Below are 11134 nucleotides of genomic sequence, written 5' to 3'. Positions count from 1 at the left end.
CTTTTCCAACCTCAACGGTGTCAGTTTTTGTTCGCACACGTCCAGTGCATTTGCTTTACGAAATCATGCTCCATGTTTAACAAAAACAAATCCTTCAACAATTTGAAAATGACATTTTTTAGTAGGTATCTTTTCAATATTGCGTGACTTGTGTTCCGATTAAGTGTTGTAAAGAGGTCGCTATAAAAAGTGTCAAAGTTTCGGTTTAAGACCGGATTATGCAAGGAGTTTATTATTGCTTGTGTTGACTTTTGTTTCGCGGAAATAGCCTTTAGTGAGTGGACGGTGCTGTGATCTAGGTGGTTCTAAGTACTCTGCAATACTCAACTGTCATCGTCTAAAAAAACATTATGTTTCGGCGAATTTTTTTTCTGATCAGTTTATACGACAATTTTCACTTGCTCAACTGTCATCAATCAAGGGGACACGTTTTGGACCGTTTTATGGATTCTGTCGGAATAGTTTTTGTAGCGAATTAACGCAACTTATAACGCAATTTTTTTTAAAACACTAAAAAAGATTTAAAATACCAGCAAAAAAGATAATCCACAATTTTTTCTAAAGTTCGGATCAAACATTAAACTTAAAAACGCTATGTTGTTTGATTTATATTAGTCAAAAACATCAAGTAAAAAGCGGCGCTGAAGTAAATAAGTCCAGAGGATAACGAAACCCATAGAATTCAGAAATTAAAGAAACTTTTTTCAACTTTGTTACAATCTTTTTTTAAGATAAAAAGCACTCATATTAGGCCAAACGCAGCACAAATTCTTCCAAAAACTGCGCTGTGCTTTTGATTTAAGGCTTGATTTTTGTGTACTTTAGAAAGAAAAACGTTGAAAACATGCCAAAACCTTTTTGCCTAACATGGAAATTTTTTGAAATTTTGTTAATTAGATTTTGAATTTCTCTCCAGTTGGGTTGAATATGATACTGAACTCATTTCTCTACATGCTTCATTTGAGAGAGTCAAAATCTGTCAAAAAGTCAGTAAAGGCCATAATTTTTCCAGTGAAACGTTCGGAACAATAGTCTTACCACAAATTTGGAAGGTCTGAAAAGCAGTCGCAAAATTCAAGATGTTGCCGCGATAAAAAAGGTGTATTTTATTTTTTCAACTCCTAATATTAAGAAAATGAAAACATGATGGTTCTGTTAAAATTTTGTTACAGGTATAGCCATTATAGTAATCATAAAAAACTCGTTTGCGAATCAGGCAAAATCAGTAAATTTTACTTTGAAAGTACAGTTTTCGATACGCAACTCAACTGGTTACTGTTAGCTCACAAAAAAGTTTGCAGGTGCAAAGTGACAGCAAGTTGGAAAGTCAGAGTTCAATTTTTTGGTTTTCAACTTTTTGAACCCGAAAATTTCAACATCGTGCAGTAAAAATTTCATTATCTGTGTGAAGAACTCGAAAAAGACGCTTTGTAATTGCGCATTTTGGTTGCTGGGATTTGTTCTATTTTTTATTAAAATGTTAGTCTCTAGTTTGGCAATTTTATGGAAAAGAACTTTTTTCGCTCACTTTTTTTTAGCTCTCTCATATTCAATCAATTTGTAATGCTCTTATCAGTGTGCAACTGAAAACATGCTGACATACTCCTTTTGATGTTATGAAAGTTTTTGAATCTATATTTTGAAGTTCGTGTCTTATAATTTTTATTAGTAAATTTAGGACTTCGTATTGTTTGTAGTTCGTGGATTGAAAAAAGCATAAATCGAGCATTTTTGTCTCATTGATCTTGATTCATTGAATTTTTTTTTCTCGTGGGTGTTCTCGTGAACTTTTCGTCGTTTGGACAGCGTATCCAAAATTTTTCTGAGGTTCACCCATAAATCAGTAATCTGAATTGATACTTTGGTTTTATGTAGCTTTTATACAATATTTTGAGTTGCTCAGCCGACAACATGTTTCTAGTTTTGTAGATAAATGAAATGATTTTTGCGCATTTTTTTAATAACGTTTCGGATATGTTCAGTGAAACTCAAATTGCAATCAATCTGATCTCCTATAAATCTAACATTTTTATCTGTTTTCAACACTTTATCTTAAAAATTTACGACTGGTTTGATGTTTTCTGAAAAAAATTTTGTTCTGGTTTTATCCCGTTTCATTGCAATTTTATTTGCTGCTATTCCTGTTTTTATTTTGTTCAAGTCCAGATCATAGCTCTATTCCACGACCTCGCAATTTATATTAGTCCCATCTGAACTACTTCTTTTTAAAAGAATTTTGTAGAGATCAATGATGTTAAGTTGAAAAATAAATGCACCTAAAACTGAACCTTGAGAAACCTCGCACTCTACTTTCTGATGAGTTAAGTTTTAAAAGATTTATCTGAACAAATTGGTAACGGTTTTCTAACAAAAGTTTTATTATCGAAAATATTTTTCATTCAATCTGTACGCTGCGAACTTTTGAAGCAGGATCTCGAGATTTACAGTATCAAACGTATTTGGTAAATCTATGAGCCTGGAAAAACTTTTTTTATTTGACAAGGAGTCTTCAAAAGGTTCAAGAAACTTCAGAATTGCATCAACTGTTGATATTTTTGGTAAATTTTTTTCTGGTATACTAATAATGAAAGTGTCAAAATGGAACAGATTGCGGATTATTTGAGTTTTTGAAGAAACTCGAGTCCGCAGCAGTTATATGTTATTTTAATTTGCAAATCAACATTGGTTCCAAATAAACCTTGTTCTGACGTTTTAGATTGACTGATTGACAAGTTTTATACATCGTTCGGACACTTTTAAAACTCTATTCTTTTCTGAGTGATTCACATAAGTTAGTTCCAAACTTAAAAAAATAATTGGATTTAAAGCGTCAGTTGTTTTATTGCTCAAAATTCATTGTACACCTCCTTCCTTATTCGTTTTTGTTTTCTTCGCGATTTTGTTTTCTTCTGCTTGTGTTGATTTTTGTTTCGCCGAAATAGCCTCTAGTGAGTGGACGGTGCTGTGATCTAGGTGGTTCTAAGTACTCTGCAATACTCAACTGTCATCGTCTAAAAAAACATTAAGTTTCGAATTTTTTTTCTGATCAATTTATACGACAATTTTCACTTGCTCAACTGTCATCAATCAAGGGGACACGTTTTTGGACCTTTTTATGGATTCTGTCGGAATAGTCTTTGTAGCGAATTAACGCAACTTATAACGCAACTTTTTTTAAAACACTCTAAAAAGATTTAAAATACCAGCAAAAAAGATAATCCATAATTTTTTCTAAAGTTCGGATCAAACATTAAACTTAAAAACGCTATGTTTTTTGATTTACATTAGTCAAAAACATCAAGTAAAAAGCAAAGAAGTGCTCTGCCACAAAGTTTGTGTAAAAAATTTCTTTACAGTCTGATTTTCAAAATGAGACGTTTTACTATATGAAGCAAGGATAGTTGGTTGCGGCGCTGAAGTAAATCAGTCCAGAGAATAACAAAACCCATAGAACTCAGAATTTAAAGAAACTTTTTTCAACTTTGTTACAATCGTTTTTTACGATAAAAAGCACTCATATTAGGCCAAACGCAGCACAAATTCTTCCAAAACTGCGCTGTGCTTTTGATTTAAGGCTTGATTTTTGTGTATTTTAGAAAAAAAAACGTTGAAAACATGCCAAAGCCTTTTTTTCAATCTCCTAATGCTAAAAAGATGAAAACAGGATGGTTCTTTTAAAATTTTGTTACAGGTATAACCATAATAGTAATCATAAAAAACTCGTTTACGAATCAGGCAAAATCAGTAGTTTTTTACTTGGAAAGTACAATTTTGGATACGCGACTCAGCTGGTTACTGTTAGCTCACAAAAAAGTTTGCAGGTGCAAAGTGACAGCAAGTTGGAAAGTCAGAGTTCAATTTTTTGGTTTTCAATTTTTTGAACCCCACAATTTCAACATCGTGCAGTAAAACTTTCACTATCTGTGTGAAGAACTCGAACAAGACGCTTTGTAATTGCGCATTTTGGTTGCTGTGATTTGTTCTATCTTTATTTAAATGTTAGTCTCTAGTTTGGCAAATTTATAGAAATGAAGTTTTTTCGCTCACTTTTTTGTAGCTCTCTCATTATCAGTCAATTTGTAATGTTCTTATCAGTGTGCAACTGAAAACATGCTGACATACTCCTTTTGATGTTATGAAACTTTTTGTATCTATATTTCGAAGTTCGTATCTTATAATTTTTATTAGTTTTTTTAAGACTTCGTATTGTTTGTAGTTCGAGGATTGAAAAAAGCATAGTTAGAGCATTTTTGTCTCGTTGATCTTGATTCATCGAATTTTCTTTTTCTCGTGAGTGTTCTCGTGAATTTTTTGTAGTTTGGACAGCGTATCCAAAATTTTTCTGAGGTTCACCCATAGATCAGTAATCTGATTTGATACTTTGGTTTTATGTAGCTTTTATACAATATTTTGAGTTGCTCAACCGACAACATGTTTCTAGTTTTGTAGATAATTGAAATGATTTTTGCGCATTTTTTTATAACGTTTCGGAAATGTTCAGTGAAAATGAAATTGCAATCAATTTGATCTCTTAAATATCTATTCTTTTTGTCTGTTTTCAACACTTTATCTTAAAATTTTTTCGACTGGCTTGATATTTTCTGAAAAAAATGTTGTTCTGTTTTTATCCCGTTTCATTGCAATTTTGTTTGCTGCTATTCCTGTTTTTATGTTGTTCAAGTCCAGATCATAGCTTTATTCCACGACTTCGCCATTTGTATTAGTCCCATCTGAACTACTTCTTTTTTAAAGAATTTTGTGGAGATCAATGATGTTAAGTTGAAAAATAAATGCACCTAAAACTGAACCTCGAGAAACCTCGCACTCTACTTTCTGATGAGTTAAGTTTTAAATGGTTTATTTGAACAAATTGGTAGCGGTTTTCTAACTAAAGTTTCATTATCGAAAATATTTTTCCTTTAATCTATACGCTGAGAATATTTGAAGCGCGATCTCATGATTTACAGTATCAAATGTATTTGGCAACTCTATGAGCCTGGAAAAACTTTTTTTTATTTGACAGGAAGTCTTCAAAAGATTCAGGAAACTTCATCATTTTTGTTTGCTTAAAAGAATTTATTTTTGTAATAAAAAGTCTAACAACCCTCTAACATAATTTTTTTGAATATCATTCAAAACTTTGGTAGAAGTTATATTGGCCTGTAATTTGTGTTTGAGCTTTTTTTTCAACTTTTATGAATTATAACAAGAATAATAAAAATCGAACAATTCGAATAAATTTTTTTTTCTGGTATACTATTAATGAAAGTGTCAAAGTGGAACAGATTGCGGATTATTTGAGCTGTTGAAAAAATTCGAGTCCGCAACAGTTATATGTTATTTTAATTTGCAAATCAACATTGGTTCCAGATAAACCTTGTTCTGACGTTTTAGATTGATAACAAGTTTTTTACATCGTTCTGACACTTTTAAAACTCTTTTCCTTTCTGAGTGATTCAGATAAGTTAGTTCCCAATTAAAAAAAATAATTTGATTTAAAGCTTCAGTTGTTTTATTGCTCAAAATTCATTCTTCACCTCCTTCTTTATTCAGCGTATCCAAAACTTTTCTGAGGTTCACCCATAAATCAGTAATCTGAATTGATACTTTGGTTTTATGTAGCTTTTATACAATATTTTGAGTTGCTCAACCGACAACATGTTTCTAGTTTTGAAGATAATTGAAATGATTTTTGCGCATTTTCTTATAACGTTTCCGATATGTTCAGTGAAACTCAAATTGCAATCAATTTGGTCTCTTAAATATCTAACCTTCTTATCTGTTTTCAACACTTTACCTTAAAAATTTACGACTGGTTTGATATTTTCTGAAAAAAATTTTGTTCTGTTTTTATACCGCTTCATTGCAATTTCATTTGCTGCTATTCCTGTTTTTATGTTGTTCAAAACCAGATCATAGCTTTATTCCACGACCTCGCCATTTATATTAGTTCCATCTGTGCTACTTCTTTTTTTTAATGAATTTTGTTGAGATCAAGGATGTTAAGTTGAAAAATAAATCCACCTAAAACTGAACCTTGGGAAACCTCGCACTCTACGAATCAGAGGGAATGGAATGACTTCATGTGAATTGTAGATGTGATGATTCCTGTTTTACTTAGACTTATTTAGTTTAAGTTTAAAATTTCATATATGAAAGAAAAAAGAAAAAAAAACAAAGAAATTAACCTGCACTATTTGAAAACATCACAAAAAACAAAAAGAGGAAACTTCCATTGCAAATCAATTTTTGTCTTTTTGTTTTTGTTGACATGCATCTAGCTGAATTGCTAGGACTTTATCATGAACCGCTTCAAAATTTTACAATCAAAAAGCAAAACAAAATCCAATTTTTTCATACGCTAGGAGATGACGAAATTTTCTATTGGCCAGATATCATTTTTATTTTGAATAATTAGTAAGATATTTATCACAGTTTCTTGAGCAAACAAAACATTTTCTTCCAGTTAGACTACTCATCAGGCAAAATGAACGGAAAACAGTTATTCATTTTTTTTTTTCATTTTACAGGTATCAGGTAAGGTTAATAAGCACCCATTCCATCAAAAAGGACTGCTTATTTTACATCAGTCCATTACGACTTTTGCAGGCGTTTTATCTACCTGTCTTTTCTGTTCTCAAGAGCGAACAGCATAGCTCGGTAATGCTTTGTAAACTATTGAGCCTGCTTATTAGTTTGTGGAACCAGATCCAAACTATATATTAATATTGGTTATAAGTTAGATATTTTATCCCTATAAAATATAAAAGACTAACCAATCACACTCCATCAAACTAACAACCCACTTATTTGTAAGTGCTGAAATTACTTGTAATTTCAGCACCAGAGAATTTTGAATTTAACTTACAACTTAGTTGCTTTCTCCAAGAGACCGACTCGTAAGAAACCAGTATACTCTAGATCTATTGAGACTAAGAGATATAAGAGTAAGATTAAGATCGGTATTAGACTAAGAAGTTGCACGAATCTATCCGGCCGAAAATAAGGTAGCGTGACGAGCAGACGGTGTACCTTATCTGAAATTACTCTATGAGTTGGACATCCATCCCAACTCATCTGGTGCGACCATAAGTCTGGAATAAGACCTTAAGTAACAAAAAATAGATTAGACTTAGACAAAAAACATTCTCAAAAATGTTACACGATAATAATTAAATTGAAATGTCTCTACAACTCAATAGATCAGAGCCATTATTCCGAACAAAACGAGAACTACCCGGTATTGGAAAAAGACCTCGGGCAAGAGACGATATACGACTACAAAGGAACTTCTACCCATAAGTTTCATGGTCGTACGGCAAAAGCCAACACAAACTTTTATATTTAGAGTCTTATTAGCAATGAATTTAGATTTTCATTTGCAAACATAGTATCTTTGAAGTAAAATCTTCACCGATCATTACAGGCGCTAAACTTATTATTGTACAATAACGACTGATAAAAACATCCCTAATCTGATACCAGGTATCAAAGACTAACAAACAACATTTTTTATCAATCAAAAGTTAACTTAAATATAAAGGCATATCCTACCCTATTCTATCCTGTTTCTTATTTTTATCTAAATTAAACCCTTTTAAACTTAACAGATCATCAAGGCTTTCCTTGGATCTTTAATTCACTTTTACTTAATTTGAATTTAATTTCATTAATTTTATATTCTGATCATCAAGGCTTATCCTTGGATCAAATAGAACAATTTTGTTCTCCCCCAAACATTTAGTAAAGTGTCTAACGACCTCAAACGTCGATTCACTATCCAACCTTTTCTCAAGACCCAAGACTAATAGAAATTTTTCAATCACACTAACCATTCCAATTAGAATAAACAGGGAAGAACTTCGGTTATTCATACTTCACTTGACCCCCTCTTATCTGACCCAGGATAATACTTAAACTTAGTAAGTTGAAATTAGTACCGAACGAACTACTTGTGTTCTAATTATACCTGAACCCTGTGGATCGATTTACTATTCTCCAACCCTTGAACACAATCACTACCCCTAAATAAGATTAATATAGTTAACACCTTAACTTAGACTAGCCACGAGAAAGTAACAATCATTCTCAGGAATCGAAATATACTTTTCTCTCCAAACCTGAAATACACAGCCCAAGTTAGGCTAACACGAAAAAATTGTAAGAACTAACAGTTTAAGTAATTAAAATCACTAATCCAAACCTTGCATCCGTCATTCTAAACCTGATGTCACTAGACAATTTAAGAAATAAACAAACAATCATACTACACAATTGTGAAATAAATAACGAAAAATATGACCTCGTAATTGCTCCACACACACAGTCAATAGGTTATATTAGAACAAAACGACAAACAATCACAAGAAAAATTTTAAGCAAACAAAGACAGATTACACGAAAAAGATTTTCAAAACGAAGAAACGCAGTCTCCGAATCAGAAACAAGTAATTTAGAAGAAATTTACAGATTAAAAGACTCCGTAAATAAAAACTACCAAGTTAATGATACATAATGTTTTCCTGACTCAGAAACCACATCACATTCATCAATACAAACAGAAAACAAAAACAAAAATTACAAACTCTTTTATGAATTATAAACTTTTGTTAACAAACCGCAACAAATAATTCAGTAAAATTTCTTCACCACAGTAGTTAATTCATCTTAAAATTCTTTTCCCCAATGTAGTAAATTTAAATACAATGAAAATAATTTAATAAGTTCAATCCCCACAAAGCAGTAAATTTAAAATTTTCAGCAGTAAATCTATACAAATGCCAGCAGTACTAACCTTTTCAAGATCAATTCACTCGAACACAAATTCTATCCACACTCGCACAGCTCGCCCACGACTAATTGTTTTAAATAAAGATTTCAAGTTTTAACTTTCACTAATAACAACTCAAACTAGTAATAACAAGTTTCCAACTTTTTTTTTAACCCGGTTGGAAAGGAATTATATAAGAATCCCAACTAACCAACGCAGCTTACTAAACACTATAAACCACAAACTAACAGCATGACTATGAAAAAAACCCACAGTACCCAAACTGGATTAAACCAGCTTAAAGAACCCGATAATTTGTTCTTTTGAAGACTATTGATCTTTTGAAGTCTAAAAATGAAAGCATAAAACACCGAAAGGTTGAAAGACAAACACAAACCAAGCAATTTGATTTTTGAGAAAAGGACACAACCAAAATAACAAAAGGAGAAAAACCAGTAGCAATATGACATAAAAGGTTAACACAAAACAGGACCCCATAAAAAACCAGCATGCAATCACACTCTCACTCCTGGCCTAACCCACCAGAAGAGGACGTCCTGAGCATGCTTAATAGCCGGCCTAACCCACCGTGCTAGAACACACGCTTTGTGACACACTCCTTATTTTTGACAAGAGGTACTCAAGTGAGAGTAACTCTTTTAAAATAACTGAACTAAAATAAAAGCTTTTGCGATAAAAACTAATAAAAAATCATAACTAAAAGAAGAACTAACTAAACATTCATTTATGTAAATTATATAATGCAGTAAAATAGACCATACAAAATCACAAAGACGAGCATCAAGAAATAAAAACGACCTCATCACACTCAATCCACAGAATGGCTGAACACAACCGACAACCGATATGCCGCTCACAATCACAACTCAAAAGATTTGAAGTATGACTTGACTCCGAAGCAAAGGACTTCATTGAAACAGACCAATGACCACCTCGATGTTCAAGTATACGTACAGATCCGAGTTACAAAGCATTTCCTCCAAACTCGAGCTTCACGCCATTCCCAAACAAGATCGAAACACAGTTCTCCACACCGATCAAGAACTGACGATCATAACAAACCATTTGGAAATCAGATTGATTTTGTTGATGGTCTCAGTCATCGTTGAATGACAATTAACCTCTATGATTCCAGCTTTCCGGAGCTTTCACCTCCAAGAACAGAATAGAAATGGTGCTCGCAAAATACAAACGATCATCATCCATCCTCCGTTACAGAAAGAAGTCAAAAGAATAAAAACTCTGTAAACCCCGGATGGGTGGAACCAGATCCAAACTATATATTGTTATTGGTTATAAATTAGATATTTTATCCCTATAGAATATTAAAGACTGACCAATCACACTCCATCAAACTAACAACCAACTTATTTGTAAGTGCTGAAATTACTTGTAATTTCAGCACCAGAGCATTTTGAATTTAACTTACAACTTAGTTGCTTTTCCAAGAGACCGACTCGTAACAAACCAGTATACTCTAGATCTATTGAGACTAAAAGATATAAGAGTAAGATTAAGATCGGTATTAGACTAAGAAGTTTAACGAATCTATCCGGCCGAAAATAAGATAGCGTGACGAGCAGACGGTGTACCTTATCTGAAATTACTCTATGAGTTGGACATCCATCCCAACTCATTTGGTTTTGCTTTCGATAGCATCCTTTCTTCCGTGCTTAACATTGACGGTCTTTCTGGTGCAAAAAATTTTCTATCCCTCAACTTACTAAATACGCTTACATTGCAGTTTTTGTGGCAGTGATCAGATTCAGCTCATAAGAAAACTGTTTTTGCAAAGGCTTCACAGAAGGCAATAGATCGTTTAGCGATTTTTACCATGTAATGAATCAGACATTTTTTTGCAGTTTCAATTTGTTCAAAGAGTCATCTTTTCATAAAAATGGACTAATTTGAAAATCACATGTTGAAGGCAATAATCACATCAGTAGGCAACAAGTTGCTTCGAACAAAATTTGAAATGCTTTGAGTTTGTAAAAAATGAGATGAAAATCAACGTACTTTTGGCAAAGCCCACTATGTTTCTTTTAGCAATTTTCCCTGTATTTTGGGTTCAAACGGCGTTTCTAAAGTCTTATGAAGTGTATTTTTCTTGTTCCCTCAATCTTCATTGCTAAACAATGTGATTCTATCAAACTGTTTTTGATTTCCTACTTTTTTCCGTTTTCTTACTGCCATTTCCCGAACAGCAATCCTTGTTGGCTCATCTGGGATCTTCAACTGTAGCTTACACATAGCTCTATCTACACCAATTTTTCCTTCTTGAGATAAATTTTACACATTCTTCTAGTTAAAAATCGATCAAAAAAATAAAATAATTTGCTTTCA

The sequence above is a fragment of the Symsagittifera roscoffensis genome, chromosome 1, assembly GCF_963678635.1.
Source record: "Symsagittifera roscoffensis chromosome 1, txSymRosc1.1, whole genome shotgun sequence".
NCBI classification, from domain to species: domain Eukaryota; kingdom Metazoa; phylum Xenacoelomorpha; order Acoela; family Convolutidae; genus Symsagittifera; species Symsagittifera roscoffensis.
This window is presented reverse-complemented; position numbering follows the sequence as displayed.